This window comes from Apodemus sylvaticus, chromosome 21, assembly GCF_947179515.1.
Source record: "Apodemus sylvaticus chromosome 21, mApoSyl1.1, whole genome shotgun sequence".
NCBI lineage: Eukaryota > Metazoa > Chordata > Mammalia > Rodentia > Muridae > Apodemus > Apodemus sylvaticus.
This window is the reverse complement of record NC_067492.1, coordinates 10,205,145-10,228,803: the sequence shown is the minus strand read 5'-3', so window position 1 is coordinate 10,228,803 and position 23,659 is coordinate 10,205,145. Positions and strand designations below refer to the sequence as shown.

At 48.0% G+C, this 23,659-nt stretch overlaps 1 protein-coding gene across 1 annotated transcript in view; it reads left to right on the top strand.

Annotated features, from left to right (window-relative positions):
• The window catches only part of Cdh13 (cadherin 13), a 1,029,145-nt gene that overhangs the window by 949,957 nt on the left and 55,529 nt on the right, over positions 1-23,659 (top strand). The window lies entirely within an intron of this gene.

The window sequence follows — 23,659 nt, the reverse complement described above, 5'->3', positions numbered from 1 at the left end:
GCCTAATCCGGAGGGCCATAAAGAAGAGCCAAGCTGTGAGGGTTTCTGCATCTCCTGATGCTCCAGCCTCGTGAGAAGGGCACTGGTTGGTTCCATTTGTAGATGGAGGTATTACAAATTCAGGGATGGAAAGACAGTTCTGTGAGTAAAATGCTGAGTGTGGGTCCCTGGAACCCATATTGATGGTGTGGTGGAGCACACTTGGAATTCCCGCACCGGGGAGGCAGAGGCCGGAAGATCCCTAGAGCTGGCCAGTCTAGCTTTATTAGTGAGCCCCAGGTGGGGTGAGAGACCTTGCCTCAGAGCATCAGGCAGGGGCCAGGCATCCTAGTTTTCTTTCTGTCACCATAACCAAACAGTAATAAACACGGTAACCAAAAGCAGCTTGGGGAGGAAAAACTTACATGTCCCAGTCACGTTGAATCATTCAGAGAAGTCAGGACAAGGACCCAAGCAGTAGCAGAGGAGGGAACTTTGGAGGCGTGCTGACCACTGGCTTGCTGCTCATGGCTTGCTCGGCCTACATTTTGATACAACCCAGGACCTGGGGTTAGCACTGCCTACAGAGGGCGGGCTCTCCAACATCAATCATTAATCAAGGAAATCCCCCCCCCTGCCCCCCTGACATGCCTACAGGCCAATCTGATGGAGACATCTTTCAACTGAAGTTCTCGCTTCCCACGTGACGCAGGTTTCTATCAAGTTGACAAAGTAATCCACGCAGTAGGCATAGTGGTTCACACCTTTAATCCAAGCACTGGGGAGGCTGAGGGATCATCTCCTCTGTGAATTCAAGGACACAACAGTCTGCATAATGAGTTTCAGGCCAGTGGAGGCTACAGAGTGAGACCCTGTCCCTAAGAACAATCGTTATTATCATTAGAGTCTGATAGAGGCTGGCCGCCTGCACGCAGGTGCATGGGCTCACACACACACACACACACCTACACTCAAAATGGGGTGAGCACTTGCTCAAGTCTGCCCAGTGTGACGGCAGAGGAGACAGACACACAGAGGACACAGTGCCCTGCCAGTTCCCTTGGTTTCTGGGCCTCAGAGGCAAAGAGCAGAATCTGCCTGATCCTTAGAAATGGACACCTAATAATTGGAGTTCAAATAATCAATAGTAGATGTGGGGTGGCCGACAATTTCTGCCTTCATTCCTTAATAGGTTTTTTTTGTTTTAACTTATTTTTATTTATATTTAGTTGAATTATATTTAAAATATAATTATATTATTTACCCCTTTTCCTTCCTCTACCTGGCAACAGCCACTCTCTCCAAAATTCCTGGCCCCTTTTTCTTTGTTATTGTTTTACCTATATATGCCTAAGTACATGAATACAACCTACTCGGTTCACTTAGTGCGGTCAGTATGTAAATGATTTCAGGACAGACCACTTGGTATTGGATAACCAGTTAGGGGGCCTATCCCTGGGGAACGCTCTCTCTCCCTCCCCCAGCATTCCTATGTGGCCTGTGATTCTTTGTCTGGTGATGGGACCTCTTGAGATTCTTCCCTTCTGTGTCAGAGTGTCTGTTGGTGTTGTCACTGTTCAGGGCTTGCTCAGGCAGCCATGTTGTCAAGGTGTCAGGGGTACAGCTTCCCTGTCCGTCTAGGAGACACACTCTCAGAACAGACTTCCCCTTCAGCCATCTCATGATGTTCCCTGAGCCTTGGGTCCAGGATTTGTGTTTTGAATATGTCCATTAGGCCTGGGTAACCCACAGTAGGTTTTTCTCTGTATTTTGACCTTGTGAGGTTGTCTACGAAGGCCTCTGTCTGCAGCAGAGAAGGCTCTTTGATGAGAAGTAAGAGCTACACATATCTGTGAGCAGAAGCATAAATTTAGGAAGCAGTTGGGAATCATGCTGGTCTAGTAAAGTTACAGCCATGGGTTCTCCTCTAAGATCCGTGATCTCGCTCTCCCCAAAGAGCTGGGCTATGCTTTGAGTAGCCCCTATGGTTTCTCTCTTGTTGAATGATCCTTAAGTCCAATCAGACAGCTGTTGGTTACAGCCAAGATAGAAGTGCCACTACTGTGCCCTTAGGGATAGCTTGCCATGCTGGTCACTGCTGTGGTTCATTGGCATGCCAACTGGAGGGACCTGCTGGTAGCTTCCCCCGCTTTGTCAGCTTCACACAGACCCTTCTGGTACTATGAATACTAGTCCTCCTCCAGGAGGAGGCTTTAGGTCAGATGCAACTCAAACCTTCCCAGTCCTGCGCCCTTCTTCTGCCCTGCTCCAGGATTCTGTAGAAGGTCTCTTCATAATACGATTTCATTAAATGGCCAGCATCGCCTGCCAGCAGCTGCAGGATGCCCTCGCCAGAACACTGTCACACAGTGAACCAATCACTGCACAAGCCCAAGTGAACAGCTTATCTCTACAGAGAAAGTTCATAGTGTCTCCCACAGAGTGAGCTGCCAAGGAGGAAGCAGAAATTCTTGCCCCATCCCTCACCTACACACACATACACACACACACACACACACACACACACACACACAAAGTTTCTTTTCACTTCCAGACTTTCTAATTTGCCAGATGAACTAGAGGATTTTGCAAGATTGTAACAACTCCTCTGATAGCGATCCTGGGAGCCTTTCTTCCCCTGTCCTCTCTCTTCCCCTGCTGGGGATCCAGCAACCGAAAAGACAATCTAACCTTCAAAGAGAGCTTTCCTTAAGGACTTGGATGGGAAACCTACAGCTTAGCTACAAGGCAGCTGTGCAGGCTGTCTTTAGGGTGGCTTACCATCATTTTGTTTTACAATAGGAGGAGGCAGAGGCAGGGGATTCCTGTGGGGGGGATAAAATGAGCTGGAGCTGGAGCTAGCAACTCTCAGCCTGGGCTCTGCCTTGCTGTCTCAGCTCTGGTGCTGCTGGGGATCAAAGGGTTAATGGAATGGAAAGTGACTAGTGGGGGTTCCAGAACAAAAGCCCACAGACGGGAAGAGAAGGCCCCTTCTGGGTTCTCTCCATTGACTGCAGTTCTGGGCTAACTTAAGCAAAGGGTTAATTTGCTGTGTATCTGTGGATGTTTCTAGGGTGGAGAAGCAGGAGAAGCAGCTAGAGGCTGCGCAGACTCCAGGGCATCCCTAAGGTTCCAGGTGGCATGAGCTGGTGGCGGTCTGGCATGTCAGAGCTTCACAGGGAAAACACAGCATCTCCAGCCACTGTCCTCCTCTTCCCCCATCACTTCGGTTCACACTCCTATCAAGTCACTGCATCTGAGTAGAGGACAAGCCTCAAGCAAGGGGGACCTAGCTGGCGGGGCAGTGGGAATGAAACTACTGCCTATTATGGTGGGCCAGGAAGCGGGGCAGGAGATCATACCGCTTAAGCACCTAGAGAGGCCAAAGGAAACGCTCCTCCTGGCACATAGAGTGAAGGACAGGATGAGATGCAGAGAGAAAGCTGGTTGGTGATGGCCGAGCCACTGAAGGGTACTAAGGCAGACTTCACAGCCTGGAAAGCATGATCCAGGCTGTAGAGCTAGAGGCCATGGGTTTCCTATTGAGTTTCCCAGTGCAATGTTAGGAGCACCCACTGAGGGTTTGGGGGACTGCTAAAGATCTCTATCCCGTGGACTGGAAAGGCAGCTCTGAGCACCATCTGTGACCACAGGCCACCAGTGACCTGGACCCAGCTCAGTGACTCACCTATTCCAGACAATGTATGGATTAGCCCAGCTGATGGAAATAAGGGGACCTGGCAGCCAGCGTTATCACACTAGGGTACAGAGGCCAGATTCCTTTTCACACCCTGATGCTATTCTGCCTGGCTGGCTTGTGTGTCTCCAAGGAAATGAGGTCAGCCCTGGGACAGTCCTCTATCTGCCTGCAGAAAGAGCCACACCCTATCCAGAAGCAGTGCTGGATACCATCAGCGGCTCGCTGAGCCATCTGGGACATGTGACCCTGAAGAGCAAGGGGACGGACAGTGCTCATGGGCTGGCCTTACTGCTCAGTACCACAGTTGATCCCAGCATCGTCTGTGAAGGCTTGACCTGGTACCACTTAGAGAAGGCTGTGAGGCCCTTCTCATGAGACAAGATTAAATGCTGGGTTTTCAGGAGGCACAGATTCCCCCTTCCCCCTGCCCCCATGGTTGGAAACCACAGAAACCCTCAGACAATACAGCTGTCTTACTTCTCTACAGCTGGTCACCCAAGAGGACCAACATCTGCTCACAGGCCTATCAGGGGATGCAAGGCTGGCTAAGAAATGCTAAACTGGCTGGGTGATGCTGAACTTGCTGAGGGAGGCTGAACTTGCTGAGAGATGCTGAACTTGCTGAGAGATGCTGGCTTAGATGAGGGATCCTGAACTTGCTAAAGGATGCTTAGTTTGCTGAGAGATACTGGACTAGATAAGGGATGCTGGCTTGGATGAGGGATGCTGGCGTGGATGAGAGATGCTAGGCTGGTCACTTTTCCCACTGGGATGTCAGAATTGCCTGTCAAGTATCCCTTCCTTATCTTCACTGGCTGGGCCTTCTCTCTGTTCCCATCACCTCCCCTCCTCTCCACTCCCTGCCCTTCCCTTCACTCCTCCTTCCTCCTCCTGGCCCTGCCTACTCCTCCATCTTTCTCCTCTTCTGGTACTGGTTCTGAACTCATGAAACATCACTGGCAAGTGGTCCCAGGAAGGAAAGGCTCTTTAATGATGGGGAGTTTGATCCAGCACACTGAAAAGGGGGCCTCCATGGAGGCTGTACGTGCAGGAGGTGAGTGTGGCTGAGTGGGGGTTGGGGGTGCAGACTTCCCCACAGCTCTTCCCTGGGCTGCGCAAAGTTCTCAGGCAGATGATGACTCTGCAAGTGGTCTCTGGTCTCATTACTGTTGTAGCTCAAGTGATTCCTTAGGGAACAGGATTAGAAGGGGGGGAGCTTCACTCTGGGAGCTATTATTTTATCTCGGGATCTCTGAACGTAGCTGACTAAGGCACAACAAAAGAAATGTTGCTGACCCAGCCCTCTGCCCCAAGCAGCCTCCACTCACAGCTAGGCCGCTGGCAGGGCCCAGCGTTTCTGCACAGAACTCTGCCTCCCTCCGCTTTCCTGTCCATTCCGTTCCACTCCTGTGTCTTTCACTCTGCCCATCTCTTCTGGGCTTTTCTTCCCCATCTCAGTCCTTCTCTGAGCCCTTCCCACCCCCACCCCAACTATCACCTCTCTGGCATCTGTCTCACTCCAAACCTCTCTGCCTTTCTTGTTCCCCCTCTCTTCATTTCTATTCTTTGCCTGCCCCCCCACCTTGTGAGGGATCACGTGTGTACAGGTATGTGCATTCATGTGTGGGAGGCCAGAGATGAACCTCAGAAGCTGTCCACCTTGAAACAGTCTCCCACTGGCCTAGGTGCCGGATGTCCACCTGTCTCTGCTTCTCCAGTGCCGGGGTAGCATGCATCACCACGCCTGGTTTTTATGATGTGTGTTTGGAGGATCAAACCCATGCCCCCACGCTTGGATGACAGACACTTTCCAGCTGGGCTTTCTCCCCAGCCTTTCTCTTTCTTCTCTACCCACCACGCCCTCCTCTTCTTCCTTCCTCCTCAGCAAGATGGGAGCAAGGCATCTTCTGGTGATGTTGTAGTGTTTCTTCCTGCTCCTCCTCCTCCTCATTTTATTTCTCTGTCTCTTTGCCTCATCTCTGTCTCCATCCAGTCTAAGACTCTCTGTGCTGAGTGAGCTCCAATAAGCACCTCCATCCATCCCAACTCCAGTCATGCTTGACCCCCAAGCCAGCAACAAAGAGCCACACCCTCCTCAGTGGGCATCCTGAGGCTATCACTTGGGTCCAGCCTGCCCTTGATGGTCACTGCAGCCTCCTCTGGGAGGGGTCTCCTGCTGCCCCCCACATACATTGGAACCTCTAAGCAACCCCTGATCTAGTTCCCCTGCCGGTACTGTCCTGTGTGACAGAACGCACATCTGGGCGTAGCCCTGACTCTGATCCTTCAAGGGGGCGTTCAGAAGCCCAGACACCGCTTGGTCTCTGCCCAGCCTGTAGCCCTGAAGGTAAGAGGTGTCCAGGCAGGAGGCTGTAAATTCTCTAGACTTTCATTCTCTAGACTGAGGCCCATTTATAAGACTGTCACTTGGTGTGCTTTGCTCCAGATTGAAACAGGCTCTGAGTGACGGCGAATTCCTTCTGTCTGGTGACTGTTGAGACAGCTCATGAGGAAACTTTTGCAATGAGAGAAAGGAAGTATCTGTTTTCATCCCATCCAGAGAGACCCTTTATAACAACTTCCATGCAGATGCGGAGGGATTGGGGGTAGACACATGGAAAGAGCTCTATCATTGATTACCCCAAGTGGCTGATGTCACCCATCCTTCTGTGTCCTACCATCTGTGCTTTCAGATGTGCCAAGCAGCCATCCATGTGCAGAAACAGCCATCACCCATGCACTGCTGAATAAGCAACCCTGTGATCTCATCGCTAGTACCTGCTATTTCAGCAGAAAAGACATTGCTAGAATAGGGAGATTCTAATTGATGGGGCTCTGAAGAGAGCTTTTATCCTCCCATGAGACAGGATGAGGCAGGTGTGGCAGCCCCAGAATATGGCCAAGAGCCTGGGGTCCTTCCACTTCTGATACTGCTTTGGGGGCAATCTCTTCCTCATGAACTATTGTGGCTGCCAGTGCTCCAGCCTTCATATCTGTATCTCAGACATCAGGATGGGGAAAAGGAAATGATAAAAGATGCTTTCTGGTTTTCCTACTGCATACATGTATCTTTGTCTCTGTGTTTGTGTCTATATGTGTGTGTATGATACCTGTTTGTGCTTGTGTATGGGTTCTGTGTATGGGTTCCGTGTGTGTGTGTGTGTGTGTGTGTGTGTGTGTGCACATGGAGGACCAAGGTTATATCAGGAATCATACTGGATTGACCCTCCACCATATTTATGAAGAAGTATCTCTCAGTCACACCCAGATCTCACTTACAGCCCAGTCTTGGGAGATCCCTTGTCCCTGGGTCCCCAAGGTCTGATTATGGATGGCTGCCTGGCACCTCACTTAGCACTTACATAGATTCCAGCATCTGAACTATGGCTTCGTGGCATGTGCTGTACCCACTGAGGCATTTATCTGCCCACATCCTGGTTTTTAAGGTGACTTCCTTGATTCCTCTTCAAGCTCCATTTCCTAGCATCATTCCCATGACCATCCCTAGCCAGAGTGCAGCTCTTACAGCTGAAGAGTGGGCACCGAGAGGTGACTGACAGTGTCTGTCATGTGGAGCCAACCTTTCAATGTAACAGCAATCTACACCGGAGACTTTTTTTTATTAGATATTTTCTTTTCCTTTTTTTTTCATTCGGCTTTTTTTTTTTTGTCATTATTATTTTACACTGCTGGACATTAGGGAAGTACTCTAGCCCTGAGCTACATCCCTAGTACCCATCTGGCATGTTGTGTGGTTGTGTGTTTTGTGTGTGTGTGTGTGCATGCGTGTGTGTGTGTGTGTGTGTGTGTGTGTGCATGTGATATGTGTAGGCTCATGTGTGATGTGGTCCACATGTGGAGAGCACAAGACAATTCTGTGGTTGTCTCCTTCCACCTTTACATGGGTTCTGGGTGTTTTTTACACTGGTCCATTTTGTTTTATTATTGTTTTGTTGAGACAGATAGTACAGATTGGTTTCAAAGTCTTGGTGATCCTTTTGTGATAGTTTGTATAGCTTTGGCCCAAGGAGTGGCCCTGTTGGAGTAGGTGTGGCCTTGTTGGAGTGGGTGTGTCACTGTGGATGTGGGCTTTAAGACCCTCATCCTAGCTTCCTGGAAGTCAGTATTCTGCTAGCAGTCTTTAGGTGAAGATGTAGAACCCTCAGCTCTTCCTGCACCATGCCGGCCTGGATGCTGCCATGTTTTTGCCTTGATGATAATGGACTGACCCTCTGAACCTGTAAGCCAGCCCCACTTAAATGTTGTCCTTATAAGAGCTGCCTTGGTCATGGTGTCTCTTCACAGCAGTAAATCCCTAAGATAAGACACCTTCCATTTCAGGCTCCTGTGTGTTGTGATCATAAAAAGAGAAAGAGGCTATTAAGATGTGTTATTTGGGTGTGTGGGGGAAGGGGGTGCCTAAGCGGGCCCATGCCGAGGCATCCCTGCTCCCTAAAGGTCCAGACACAAGATGGTATAGTATAGAATAAAGTTTATGTAGGGTATGGGGAGGGGAGTTAAGAGGGTAGTAGAGGCAGAGAAAGGCAGAGAGAAGGAGAAAGTAGAGAAGTAGAGGCTGGCCATGACCACGTGGAGAGAGGGGGGAAGGGAAGAGCCCAAGGGGGCAAGAGAGAACAAGAGAACAAGAGAGCCAAGAGGCAAGAGCTAGATATTTTCTTTATTTGCATTTCAAATGTTATCCCCTTTCCTGGTTTCCCCTCCAAAACCCCCTATCCTATCCTGCTTACCCATCCACCCACTCCTACTCCCCTGTCCTGGCATTCCCCTACACTGGGGTATCAAGCCTTCATAGGACCAAGGGCCTCTCCTCCCATTGATTCAACAAGGCCATCCTCTGCTACATATGCAGCTGGAGCCATGGGTACCCCCATGTGCACTCTTTAGTTGGTGGTTTAGTCCCTGGGAGCTCTGGGGGCTCTGGTTGGTTCATATTGTTGTTTCTCCTATGGGGCTGCAAGCTCCTTCAGCTCCTTGGGTCCTTTCTCTAGCTCTTCCATTGGCGACCTTGTGCTCAGTCCAATGGTTGGCTGGGAGCGACCATTTCTGCATTTGTCAGGTACTGGCAGAGCCTCTCAGGAGACAGCTGTATCAGGCTCCTGTTAGCAAGCACTTGTAGACATCCACAATAGTGTCTGGTTTTGGTGACTGTATATGGGATGGACTCCCAGGTGGGGCAGTCCCTGGATGGTCTTTCCCTCAGTCTCTGCTCCATTCTTTGTCTCTGTGTCTCTTCCCATGGGCATTTTGTTCCCCCTTCTAAGAAGGACCAAAGTATCCAAACTTTAGTCTTCCTTCTTCTTGAGCTTCATTTGGTCTGTGAATTGTATCTTGGGTATTCCGAACTTCTGGTCTAATATCTATGTATTACTGAGTGCATACCATGTTTGTTCTTTTGTGATTGGGTTACCTGAAACACATCATAGATTTTTACTGAGACCATCTCATGGCTGAGCCAGTTTTCCACTACAGTAACAAAACCCCTGAGATAATCCACTTAGAAAGAGACTCACACACATGAGGTGCTGAAGTCAAATCCCAGCACCACAAAACACAAAATCAGCCAGAGGGGAGATTCACTTAGGTCCATAGTTGCAAAGGCCCCATCTGTAGTCCGTCGTCCAAATTCCATCATCCTCAGCCCACCATCCACAATCCATCATACTTGTTCTTTGGAGGCTCTGGGGAGTTGGCACATCATGGTTGGGGGGTGTAACACTGCCATTGGATCACTTTTCAGAGAACAGGAAACAAAGAGAGAAAAAGGTAGACCTGGAGTGCCAAGTTCCCCTTCAAGGGCATGCCTCCAATGACCTAACTCCCTCCCATTAGACCTCGCCCACTAACGTCCCATCTTCCTAAGACTAATCTTTCTGGCACACAAGATTTTAGGGAACCTTTATCCAAACCATAGAATCCAGTGATATTAGATACTGAAGTTCTGCTTAACAAAAGACAATACAAGAAAGACTTAGAACTTGAACAGTGAGTAGTACACTTGCCTAGCATGCACAGGGCCCCAGGGCCCCAGGGCCCATCCCCAGCTTGCCATAAACCGGGTATGGCTTTAATCTCAGCACTTGGGAGGTAGACTCAGGAAAATTAGGAGTTCAAGGTCATCACCAGCTCATAGCAAGTTCAAGGTCACTGTCATCTACACGAGCGAAGATTGTAGTAATAAATCATTGACCTATTGCATCAGGGCTGTGTGTACTCAGAGCATGCTCTCATCCTGGCACAGCATTAGCTGCAGCATGCTCCTTCATAAGGAGTGGTGTGTGTTTGAACCTCCAAGAAGTATATAGTCATTCAGAAAAGAAGGTTGGGGAGACTGGAGAGATGGCTCAGTCGTTAAGAGCACTGACTGATCTTCCAAAGGTCCTGAGTTCAAATCCCAGCAACCACATGGTCACTCACAACTATCTGTAATGAGATCTAACACCCTCATCTGGTGTGTCTCTAAAGACAGCTACAGTGTACTTACATATAATAATAAATAAATCTTTAAAAAAAAAAAAAGAAAAGAATGTTGGGACCAGAAAGATAGTTCAATGGTTAAGAGCATTGACTGCTCTTTCAAAGATCTTGAGTTCAATTTCCAGCCACATGGTGGCTCTCAACTATCTGTCGTGGGATCTGACGCCCTCTTCTGGAGTGTCTGAAGAGACCAACAGTGTATTCACATATTTTTAAAAAGAAAAGGAAAAGGAATGTTGGTGGTGTTTGAGAATGCTAAGAAAAGGGGGGAGACAAAGAGGGAGGGAGGGAAAGAAAGAGACGGAGAGGGAGGGAGAGGGAGAGGGGGAGAGAGATAACTCAATAAGACATCTGAAGTTAAATGAAATTAAATGCCCAATGTTCCTATCTTGGGACACCTCCTGAAAACAATATTTCAGAAGCAATCCTCAAGTTTGTGAAACAGGTACACATCCCACATTGCATGAGTATCTGAAGCAGGTACACATTGCACCTTGCAAGAATACCGAGCAGATGCCAGGGAGATGGCGGGCAACGGGCAGTGAAATGTTTTCCTCATCAAACAATTGCGAGTGAAAAAATTGCTTAAATGGTTTTAAACTTTTGTAGCAAAAAAATCCACGTGTAATACAGAGGTGTACTTCTATGAGTTGGAGTGGACTCTTTAGGATGGAAAGCTTCCAAGGTCCTCGAAAGCCTAAAACAAAGGCCAGGCCTGGCCCTGGCCTGCCAGATGCCAAGAGCCCAGTTAACTGGCATAGAAGAGATGATGGTGGCTGGGTTGCAGTGTCTGCATGCCAGCATATGAATGCATAAACAGACGTGACTAGCTTGTTTTAATTTTTGGTGTTATTTTATTACTTGTGTGTGCACACGAGGGTGCAAGTATTGAACAATGTATTGTGGGGGCCAGAGGACACTTGGCCTCTGTTGGTTCACACTTTCAGCTTTGTGGGTTCTAGGGATCAAATTTAGAATAGGTTAGCCACAAACACCATCACCCACTGACCTACCTTGCTGACCTTCCAAAATGTGTAGCTGAGGCTGACCTTAAACTCATAACCCTCCTGCCTCCTCCTCTGCTGTATCCCTTCAGTATCTTCCTCCTCCCCCATATCCTACCACTGTTCTTAGCCCCAAGCTCTCTGAATCCCTACACACTGGCTAATGCCCACCAGCTGTGGAAGTGTTTCCAACATCCCTGTTTTAATCTGGTGCCAGGCAGGATGGCCAGCACCAGGAGGGGTACCGTAACAGGACTCGGGCTCTCGAAGGTTACATAGAGAGGCCTCCATTTTCCAGGACTCCCCCCAACCTGACCTACATTGAATCTATTCTTTGAGCACAGCCTCTGAATCAATGACACCTGCTCCGTCCTGGTTTTTTGCTTTTGAGGTAGCGGAGTGGGTGAGAGCTGTCTTAGTCTTGCATGGTCCCTCTCGTTCACCTGAACTCGAGCCTTTTCAGCTGAATGGTGCTCGTGCATTCAAAATGGTAAAGAATGCAGCAGAATAATGGAAATTTTTGCACGAAAAGATTTGTTTAAATGACCAATTTCATCTTTCTCGGATCGTCCTGGGCTCATCAAGATTTTTCTTCAGAGCTACTATTTGGGGGCTTTTAAAATAAAACCATGCATTCTTGTGCCAAAAAATAAAAATGTGGTAAATTGGGCAAAAAAAAAAAAAATGTCGTTAGCTAACTGTGGGACTTTTATTCTGTAATTGCTAAGGCCTTTGGAAGCAGAAGGCAAAAAAAAAAAAAATTCAATTGGCTTAAAAATGAAAATCCTGTCACCCCTGGGATTCTGAGACATACAGGTACCCAAGATACATGAGCAATAAACGTTCAGTGGGAGAAAGGAGGGTCACAAATGTCCTAACTAGGTTTCAAACTCAGATTTAAGAGTTTAATTTGGGGTGCCACCCACCTTCTAAATTTTAATCAAATCTTAAAGGCTAGCTTATAACCTGTCTACCTGGGGAAATTAGAAGAAGTCTCTCCATCTATGAAGACCTATTAACACTTCATTCTAATTACATGTGGTTACTGACCTCAATAATAAGATTTGGGTGAGGTAGTTTTGTTGTTTTTTAATGAGTCCAGATATTTCTTTCTGCAGTCACCCAACACAGTGCTTGAAATATAAATGAGTTGTTTATGGAAGTTCTTTGTAATTTTTAATTAAAGTGATGTTCTTCTGTTGGAGGTTTATGGCAGTGATACATTTTATCGCTGCATTGCTGTGGAATTCTTAATTATTTATGTAAATGTATTAGTAGACTCAGCCCTTGTTTTGAGTGGTCAGATATTTTCCGTTATGGAAATGTCCGTGGGATAAAAAGCCTAATAAATTACACAAAAGGATCTTTAAAGGTCTCTGGTCTCTAAGAACAGAACCCTGGGGTTTGTCATAATCCACAGAGAAGACGTCCATGAATTCCTTGGGTGGCAGGCACTGGGTTTGATCATCCAAATGCAATGGATGAACAGTCACAAAGTTGTTTTATAAATCGGCTTGGTAACATCTGTCTACACGTGTTATGCATTTGCCAGGGGGCAGAGGCTCACAGTTGAAAATAGGGTTTCAGATTGGCCATATTTGAACATAATTATCATTTGCCTTCTTGTCTGCCTTGGAAATTAATTCTCAAAACCAATCTAGAAAAATATTGACAAATGTTAATATTGCTTCTTGCCCAATATTTGTTTTCTAAGTCATTCAATTTGCTTAGCTTTGGGGATTGTTTGTTTTGGCGGGGGTGGGTTTTTTTTTTTTTTTGAAGCAGCATCTTATGTAGCCCAGGCTGGCCTCACACTTCCTATGTAGCTGAGGATGACCTTGAACTCCTGATCTCATGCCTCTTTCTCCCAAGTGCTGGGATTACGGGCATGCATAACCATTCTAGCTGTGATTATCTTTTAATACTTTATAATAAAGACATTCAAAATAGGTGTGGGTCTCTGGTATAGAATAAAAGGGAAAGCACACCTGACAGTCAGCAACACCGGCCAGTGCTGAGCACATGTCAGGGTCTCACCAGAGGCTGATCATAGCATCAACCCTCAAACAGAAATCACACGGTCGGCAAGCAGACCAGAGAACTAACACAGGTCCTGGTCCCTTGCTGGCCACCCTGACTCCTCTGGGACTTGTGGCTTGAAGTGATGAAACTCTAAACTGAAGTCTTGCCATTATGGCTAAGCTGGGGCTCCCCCGTGGGTCCCAAAAGCACAGCCAGGAATCACACTGTGAAGTCAGACCTTGTGTTGCCATTTGGAACTGCTGCTGGTCCCTATGTGAAGGCTTGTGAATGGTAGAGAGGGCCCCTGCATTTGAACCAATCCCTCCATCCATGCATCCATCCCCAAAACATGTAATGGATACCTACAGCACATGTAACGAATACCTATGTCCCTTTGGGATCATAGTAACGAAGACAGTAGTTAATAGTATCCACTGCCATTGTCAGTTTGTAGATCTCGGAACCTGAGCCCATCTCCTTACACTTGACAGACACAATCTGCCATGGAGCTACAAGCCACACTCTCCGCCTGGTTCTGTATTCACTGAACTACTTCCCTAGCCCTTGCTTTGGGGGACAGGATCACAGTTCATGCTAAGCAAGAAATATTTTTCATTGACAACAAGATGGAGCACTAACCACCAGGCCTTACCACCTGAGTCCCACCATCAGGACCCATGTAGTGGGAAAAAAAGAACTGGCTCTTGAAAGTTCCTCTATATGTACACACACAAACACACACACACACACACACACACCACTAAATAAATGTAATTTTAAAACATTACAAAATATACTTCATCTAATCCCAACACTTGGGAGGCAGAGGCAGGTGGATTTCTTAGTTCAAGGCCAGCCTGGTCTACAGAGTAAGTTCCAAAACAACCAAGGCTACACAGAGAAATCCTATCTTGAAAAAACAAACAAAAAAATACACCTTATCACTGCCCGCTTCTCTTTCCTCTTCTGCAAGCCTCCATGTTACATCCAGGGGGTTCCAGTGCCCCCTTCTGGCCTCCCAGAGCACTGCATGCAAGCAGTGCATATACTGAGGCACACACACACATGCACATAAAATAATTTTTTTTAAAGAAATTATTTTAAAATCACAAATTACCACAACATTCACATTAAGCAAGACGGGGAAGTTTTACATACAGTACAATAGCTACTGCTGGGTTCCCTCCTGTGTCCAGCTGGGCACTGGCCCTGCATAGACATGCTGGCACCACTGGTACTTGTCTATGAAAAGCATTGCGGGAAAGGATCCAAACAAGGGTAGAAGGTACAGGCTAAGGGAAAATATTCTGTGCCCATTTGGAACCGACAGCCAGGAGATGAGGCATGGTAATCACCCTTTCTGTGACAATCAGCTTTCTGATACAGCCACAAGGTCCTGAACTAAATAAACTTATATTAAAAAAAAAAAAAAACAGGATGGATTTTTGACATGCAGTTTTAGAAGTTCACATCTGGGAGCATGTGAGTCTGTTGCTTTAGAGGTGTGTTACGTTTTCCAACTCCCTTAGAGGACTGGTCCTCAGTGACCTGGAGACCTCCCCCTGGACTCTGCCTCTCAAAGGTCCCACTGCCTCCCAAAGGTGTCAGGGCTGGGGACTGAAGCTTCTGAGTGCAGGCCTTCAGTGGACAGTCCAGCTGCAAGACATAGCAGATAAATGAAGACCCTTTCACCTGTGGAAATCAGCCACAAGGCTTGGAGGAAAAAAGAAGTCTCTAATTGAAAACAGAAAGAGAGCTGGGCAGTGGTGGCGCATGCGTGTAATCCCAGCACTCTGGGAGGCAGAGGCAGGCAGATTTCTGAGTTCGAGGCCAGCCTGGTCTACAGAGTGAGTTCCAGGACAGCCAGGACTACAAAGAGAAACCCTGTCTCAAAAAAACCAAATCCAAAAAACCAAAAAAAAAAAAAAAAAAACAGAAAGAGACTACAAGACATTTAAAATGGGTAGTAAGAAAAGTGGGACCTCCCTGAATGGAGGAGCTAGAGAAAGGGCCCAAGGAGCTGAAGAGGTTTTCAGCCCCATAGGAGGAACAACAATATGAACCAACCAGGGGGAGCAAAATATCCATGGGAGGAGATACAGAGACAAAGTGTGGAGCAGAGACTGAAGGAAAGACCATCCAGAGACTGCCCCACCTGGGGATCCATCCCAGATACAGTCACCAAACCCAGACTATTGTGGATGCCAATAAGTGCTTGCTGACAGGAGCCTGATATAGCTGTCTCCTGAGAGGCTCTGCCAGTACCTGACAAATACAGAGGTGGATGCTCTCAGTCAACCATTGGACTGAGCACAAGGTCCCCAATGGAGGACCCAAGGAGCTGAAGGACCTTACAGTCCTATAGGAGGAACAACAATATGAACCAACCAGTACCCCCAGAGCTCCCAGGGTCTGAACCACTAACCAAAGAGTACATATGGAGGGACCCACGACTCTAGCTGCATATGTAGCAGAGGGTGGCCTTGCCGGGCATCAATGAGAGAAGAAGTCCTTGGTCTCGTCAAGGCTAATTGCCCCAGTATAGGGGAATGCCAGGACAGGGAATGGGGAGTGGGTGGGTTGGCAAGCAAGAGAGGGATGAGATAGGGGTTTCGGAGGGGAACAACGGAAAGGGGATAACATTTGAAATGTAAATAAAGAAAGTATCTAATAAAAAAAGAAAGGGGGGTCTCAAAGAAAGTGGAGCAGAATGAAAGAGAAAGGGTGATGTGCGAAGCCACTGGAGTGTCACCCCAGGAAATCCAATGGTGTCTCCTCATCAAGCATGCCTGTGTGCGGTGGGGGTGGCCACCTTGTTCCACTGCTGACGAGTGGCTTTCTAATAGACATGGTTGTGCAGGCTGGAGAGAAGGAATTGACATCCAGGTCTGTTTTTGCCAAAGATCTTCGAAGTAGGGAAACATTTCTTTATTTTGCAAGAGCAGATGTCATTCAAACACATCTGCCCCTGGAAGAGTGTCCTGGTTCTTACAGCAGTGCCCCATTTCTTAAAGGATCTTAGTCTCATCATCCTGGCTGAGGGCCACCATTGGAAGGGCCTGTGCCCTCTCTGTCCCCCATCCATCCAGTCCCTCTGTGTCTAGGTCCATCTTGAAGCCTGGGATAATGAGAGAGCAGAGAAACCAGTGGGGTGGCAAACCTGAGACCACGGCTCACATCTTTTTGCTTTCTGTTGTGTGTTCCCGCCCCTCATTAAATGAGCACACACGACATTGTCCCCAGGCAGAGAAACCACGTTGAGCCATCCAGAGAACACACACTTGGTGCACAAGCTTTGTGCGGGCATGGTTATGGTCCCACTGTCTGTGAGTTCAAGGTCAGGGAGTCAGTAGTCTGTTTAAAGAAGGGGTCACAACTGAAACAAAGTCATGTCCTGACCTGTGGGCTCGAAGGCACCTAGCACTTTATTTTACCCAAGAGCGTGAGTTTATCTTTGCCTAACTCTCTTTCCTTGGTGACCTCATGGGACATACTCATGGTGACCAACAAACATTGCCCATGAGTGCTTGCTGTGACTTTTTCCGCCTGTCTTCCCTCCCTGGGCTATAATTCTTGGGTACTGAGCTAATTATGAACAACACCTGTGGAGCATAGTAGGCTCTCAGTAAAATTTAATTTAATTAATGAGTGACTTGCAAATGAGTGGTTTTCAAATAATTCCTACCCAGGCATTAGATGCACCAAATCCTACCCAGGAGATAATAATGAGTCTTCACAAAGCATTAAAGGGGATTTTCACCCGGCTCTGACTTTAATAAACAGCACAAGTAAATGCTAATTAAATGGCAATATTTAATTACTACTTGATGCCCTTCCCTCCTCGGTGCCTCCCCTTGGCTTAGAAGGGATGACAGACCGTTCGTCACTTTCTATCCTCTCTCCTGGGATCCTTGGCCGGGTACCCTCAGCTTTACAAATCCTCCCAGAGTGATACTGGAGGTGGACAGTGTTTGCGATCGTAGAGGTGACTCAGCTAATAAGAGCACCAGCTGCTCTTACAGGGAACCGGAGTGTTGTTCCTGGCACCCACATATGAACTCATCACCCAGTGTAACTCCAGCTCCATGCTCCAACACACTCCTCTGTATTCCACTGTGTGGTGTGCAGACATACACGCAGGCAAGACACTCATATACAGAAGAGGCAATGCCTTTCTTTGAATAGCTAGCTCTCCACTGAATGGCTCTCCGTAAGCTGTTCTCACTGCTCACCATTTAGTCAATCAGTCAACTATGTAGCAAGCACCTAGACAGTACCAGGCCCTGTTGCTAAGGATATAGTGAGAATCAGGCCTGCAGGCCCCTCCTCCTGAGAAACAAAGAAGAGACGAGTGAACAGCTAAAAAGATGGCTGCAAATCGGACGGGTGTTCTTTAGAAACTGGGAGATCCATGAGAGAGAGTCTGCAAGGTTCGGCGCCCCAGCCAACTACAGGGCCTGCTTCTGGATACACAGTGAGAGTCAACAGTTAGGGAAACGTGCTTGCCTTTCCTTCGTGTGTAAGGCTTTAGAATTCTATAGCCCCCTCCCTCTTCTTTTTTTAGTCACTCAAATGTTTTTTAATGAACAACACAAGCTCATTGTACAAAAAAAAAAAAACCAACAAGCACAGAGCAGAGCAGAGAAGCAGATTAAAGCTCACCTTCAACCCTACCACCTAAGCGCGGCCACCATTGTGTTTCTGTCTTGTTAGTTCCAGAGTCAAGGAGTGAAGGAATTCATTGTTTCTCCGTTCTGTGTAATTAAAAAGACTGTGCTAGCAGTTTCCTGGGGAGCTTGAGTTGTGGTTTATTTTTTTTAAAAAAAGAGCTACTAATTTTTGATTAACAAGAAGGAATGCAGCGTTTAAGGGAAATGCAATTACACCCTCTCCCCTCCTCAACAAAACAACATTATTCCCACACACACACACAAAGTGTAGAGTCATGACTCTAAGGATGTATGACTCCAAGTCGGGGGATTACAAGGGACATTTTTCATGTCACCGCTGAGACAGTCGTGTGAGCATTCCAACAGTGAGGTACCTGGGCCGCAGGTTACAGACCCAGCTGAAGTCAGTCTGGATAATAACTCACTCTGACATTACTTAACTCTGTGGTGGCTGCAGCTGCAGAGACAGAATATAAAGCCCTGGTCTCTGAAGAGACCGGGAGCTCTCTGTCAGGATATTTAAGAGTAAGAAGAGCGAGGGTAGCTAGGGGGAGGACTGGAGAGCTGCACTAAGAGGCCGGTGATGGATGTGCTGTCTCTTACTCACGTTCTCTTCTATATGTGTGTTGGGGGAGGGGAGCTCTGTGCATTTGTTCCTGTGTGTTTGAATGTTCATGTGTGTGCATATGTGTACGGGCAAAGCGACCAGAGGTTAGCCTTGAGTGTTGTTCTTCAGGAGCAGGCCTTCTTGTTTTATTGAGACAGGTTCTCTTATTTGGAACTCTCCTCTCTCCGCTGAGGCTAGGCTGGATCCTCCTCCTCCTTCTGACCACTGATAACGAGCACTCACCACCACACCCAGCCTTTTACACAGACACTGCTGATCAAACTCAGATCCTCAGGCCTGCAAGACAAGCATTTTACCAGATGGGCTGCCTCTCCAGATCCCTTCTTCGCTAAAATATATCCTTTATTTGTTCGCATCCTGGGAAGTCCAGGGCCTTGTTCGTGTTCAGCAAATGTTCTACCATCCGAGCCATACACCCCCAGCCCCTGCCCCACTTCCTGTGTAAATGACACACCAGTACATCTCCCTCATCAGTTCCTTTGTCCCCTAATTATGGATGGAATGCATCCTACATGCCAATACAGACATCACATCTCTCCAGACCAGACCCATGCTACACACACAGTGACAGAAGGGGCGTTTGCCCTGATGGCCTTTGAGAGCCCCTGGGTACAAACTAAAACTAAAATGTCCAAGTCCCAGTGGTCATTCACCAGCACACTAGCTCCTGCTGTGTCAGATTCTTCTCTTCCTCATTGCTCCCACCCTTCCTGGCCAACCTACCTTGTATGTGCATACGTGTGTGTGTGTGTGTGTGTGTGTGTGTGTGTGTGTGTGTGTGTGTGTGTGTTCTCAGCACCGCGGTCAGCGCACATGCTTTCGCTGACTGTTTTCAGCACCACGGCCAGAAACAGGGCCCCCAGTCTGATACTTTCAGCACCGCGGCCAGAGCTCGGCGCAAAGCTCGGTTCCTAACCTTGGTCAGGCCTCATCTCTCACGCAGTGTCTAGAGTGCTCTTTTTTTTCTGCCTTTCCCCGCGCTTTCTTGATCTTTTCTCCCCCATCACAATAATTCCTCTTCCTACATGGAGTCAACGCGTGTTTGCTGGATCACATGCGAGCAAGCTACCTGCTTGCAACAGCAGCAGCTCTGCCACCAGGGGTCACGGCATTTGGGGAACTTACTTGATCTCTCCATACCTCATTCGCTCCAGATGTAAAAGGAGATAGCTCCTGGAGCCACTGAGAGGATTAAACACGGCTAATCTAACAAAGCTCATCGCTCGGTTTCTACAATTTAATAAGAGCCCAGGTCTTGTTCGCGGTTAGTGTAATGCTTGGCAAATCACCCCAGACATAGCTTGTGTTAAAAGCTTTTCCTCACTGCCCTCTGAGGGCCCCACTTATGACCATGCTGCCCTTGGAACCTGCTTCTCAAGGCTCCTGTCTTGATTGATCAAGAATCACAATGGCTCCTGTGCAGACCTAACACGAGTGTGTTGTCCACTCCCACTGCAGACCACCAACACACTGAGTGGGAGGGCAGCTTTACCCAGAGTGCCATCCAGAGATCCATGCTCCTCCTGCATGGTGGGGGGCTGGGTGATGAGACTGTGTCATTAGGCTTGGTCATCAATATGTGTGGCTAAGGGAAAGAAAGAGCCAAGAGGCCTTGTGGGAAGTGTGCCAGTCATAAGAGGGACATTGTCACTTCTGCTCACACTCCCTCACCCCAGACTTGCAAGGGAAGCTGAGAGATGTGGCTGGCCTGAGTGTATAGAGGAAAACTGAATTCCCTCACCCGACCAGGTCAGCACTTGAGGTCTATGACTATGGGCTTGGGATCCCTCGTCTAAGGCTTATTCCCTTCCATCTGTCCCTGAGCCTCACCTTAGCAGTGAATCCCCGGTCTGACCCAGTGACCCAGTGACCTAGGAAGAGGGGCTTTCCAAACAGGTGGTAAAAGGTTGAAGGAGACAGAGGCACCCAGAAACACCTAGCCATTTTTTGGAACCAAAAGCTAAAGCTTCCTCTGCGCTGCCTGGAAGGAGATAGATGAGTTCCTGGAGGAAGCATGGGAGAGGGAAGAGGGGGAAGTCTGAGCAGCTCAGGGGAGCAGAGCCACACCTCTGTAAACCCAGGGCCTTGGCGTCCTAGGATCCCAGGACAGGGCTAAGAAGAGCTCCCATCCACGCATCTCTCTGGACACCAGCACACACAGGCAACCCCACAGTGCACTGTCAAGCAACCCTTGTGAGCCCGGGCAAGGCATGCAAATCGGAGCAAACTTTCTGAAAGACATTTTTGCATTATGCATCAACTTTTTTTTTCCAAATAGCTCCCCTCTTCTGCAGCAGTGATTCCGCTCTTTGGAATTTATCTCAAAGAAATAATCAGAAACAGTGTCAAACACTTACATCCTCGGGAAACAGAGATTTATGTGCGGAGCCCTGTGCTGAAGGCTTATTTATGATAGCAGAAAGTTAGAAGACACACTCAGTGTCCAGCCAAAGGGGGTGCATAAATAAACAGCAGAGGAGACAGATGGTGGGGTGCGTGATGTGGGAAGGGTTGGGTTTTATGGGAAGTCTTAGGCAGAGGAGGGTTGTTCTTAGTGACTCAAGTGGAAGAAATGGAACACCAGGCTTGTGAATCGCCCAACCCCAAATGCAGACATGATACACCGAAAAGACTCTGAATAGAATACCCAGGCTATGAGTGCCTCTCACAAGACTTGGAATTGTTTCTTCACTTTTTATGTGGCCAAGATTTGAATGATGGGCACGTACCCCATGTAAGCAGAAAAATGGTTTGGGGTGGGTGATCTGGTGGGTAAGGTGTTTACTATGCAAACAGGAGGAGTTGAATTCAGATCCCCAGTGCCCATGTAAGAGTCAGGCATGTCAGCGCTTGCTTGTAACCCAGCCCCAGGAGGACAGAAATGGGCGATCTCTGAGTCCAGTGAGGGAGCATGCATGGTGGTTAGTTTTGTCAGTTTGACACAACCTAGAATCCCCTAAGAAGAGAGGCAAGGTGAGGGGTTGCCTGGATCCGGTTGGGCTGTGGCTGTGGCTGTGGCTGTTGGGGGGCAGGGGTTGTCTTGGCTGCTTTAATGGTTCTGGGAGGACTCAGTCTGAAATAGGTGGCACCATTTCCTGGTCGGGGTCCTGACTGTGTAAGAGGAAAGAAAGCAAGCTAAACCCTAGCAGTTGTTCCCTCTCCCTCCTCCACCCCATCTCCCTCCCCTGTACCCCTCTCCCTCTCCCTCTCCCTCTTCCTCTTTCCCTCTCTTTCTCCCTCCCTCTCTATTCCTCCCTTTCCTTCTCTCTCCCTCTCCCTTTCTCTGTCTCTCTCTCATTCCTTCTCTCTCCCTCTCTCCCTCCCTCTCTCCCTCCCTCTTCCTTTTTCCTTTATCTCTCCCTCCCTCTTTCCCCCTGTGGATGTGATGTGACCAGAAGTTTCAGGCTTCCGTTGCTGTGGCTTCCCTGGGGTGAGGACTGTAACCTGAAATTGTGAGCTAAAATCCCCTTCTTCTTAAATTGCTTCTACCAGGGTTTTATCCCAATAGAAATAAAATTAGAACTATTTTACTAGAAAGTATCATGGCCAGACCAAAGGTAGCTACCCAAAACTGACCACACACACACACACACACACACACACACACACACACACACTTGAAAGAAGGAAATTCTGGAAGAATCATTCTATTTTCTCTGTAGACCACTCAGAGGCACTGTAGTCTTTTTCTCCAGTTTTCAAGATTCCAAATGCTGGCCCAGACTCTGAGCCTCAAAGGCCATAATAGACCACCCTAGTGACTGCTGCCTGAGACGTGTCCCTTTCAGCTGTCATAACATCCATTCAGCTACACAAAATAGATCACCCGAAACCCCATCCATCCAGACAGCCCTACCCAGGCCACATCTTTTACAATGAGAAGTGAAAAAAAAAAAAAGCTTATTCCCATGTGAGTTCTATAAAGACGTTCCTTGGCATCTTCGAAATGACAGGGACTCTCCACCCAGCCCTCACATGGCCATCCCCAGTCTTGGTTGCCATTCAGAAATGTTCCCAGGGATCTGAAAACTCTCTGCTCTTGTCCTGAAGCTGTGGTCGTAAGACTGCTGGGAGAACAGGTAAGGGATTGCTCTGTGCTTCTAGTGTTCTGTCTGAGGTGGGGCTTTAAATGGTTCTAAGTTGGCTGGGTTGATAAAGACAAAAGAGATCAAAACATACTACTTTATCCTAAATGTGCATTAAAAGGTGTGTTTGTCCTTGCCTTCCTGCCATCATAGAGCCAATTCAACCCCATTGTCTTAGGAAGGCTGCTTTAGTGCGTTCTGTGAAAGTGTTTGTTTTGCCACGCCCAGGTGTGAGAAGTAAACCTGCCACACCCATCTCTGGATGTGAAGCAGCCACTCTGCTAGCTCCTTGGGGAAGCTTTCTGAGATGCGGTTCCCCACCAGTCCACCAACATGCCAGGGAGAGCGACGTTTCCCAAGCTGTGCCATTCCAGAAATGGCACTCTGTCCTTCCCTACTGTGTGGCGTTTGTTCTCGGAATTTAATCTAAGCTCTGTTGAAAATTTGTTGAAAGCCTCCAGTGTTCACTTCTCATCAAACCAAACTCCCGCAACATTACCATGAATAGAAAAAGAAAAAAAAAAACTTTCTTTTTCTATTAACTTAGTGGCAAGGGTCCCATGCCCCCATGTCCAGAAGATAGCCACTCAATGTTATTGAGATTGTACTGTTTGCTAGACAGTATCAAAAATGTCTTCCAACATGTGGTGCCCACCGGTGCTCACAACAGTTGAACCTTCTAGGAGGTCAGCATCAATGTCCTAATTTGCTTTTTTGTTGCAAACTCTGTTGCTACTCTGTCAGAAGTACTGTGACCAAAAGCAGCCAGGTGGTGGATATTATTTTGCTTATAGATTAATAGTCACCCTGAAGAACAGACCATGTGGGAGCTCAAGACAGGAACTGGAGCAGAGAAATGCTGCTCATGGCTTTGCTCCCCGTGGCTTTCTCAGCCTGCTTTCTCATAGCACCCACAACCGCTTGCCCAGGGAATGGCACCGCCCATAGTGGGCTGGTCCCTCCTATATCAATCATTAGTCAGGAAAGTGCCCCACCAGCATGACCACAGAGGCCATGACCACAGAGGCCAGTCTTGAGGAGGCAGTTCTTCAGTTCAGGTTTCCTGTTCCCAGGTG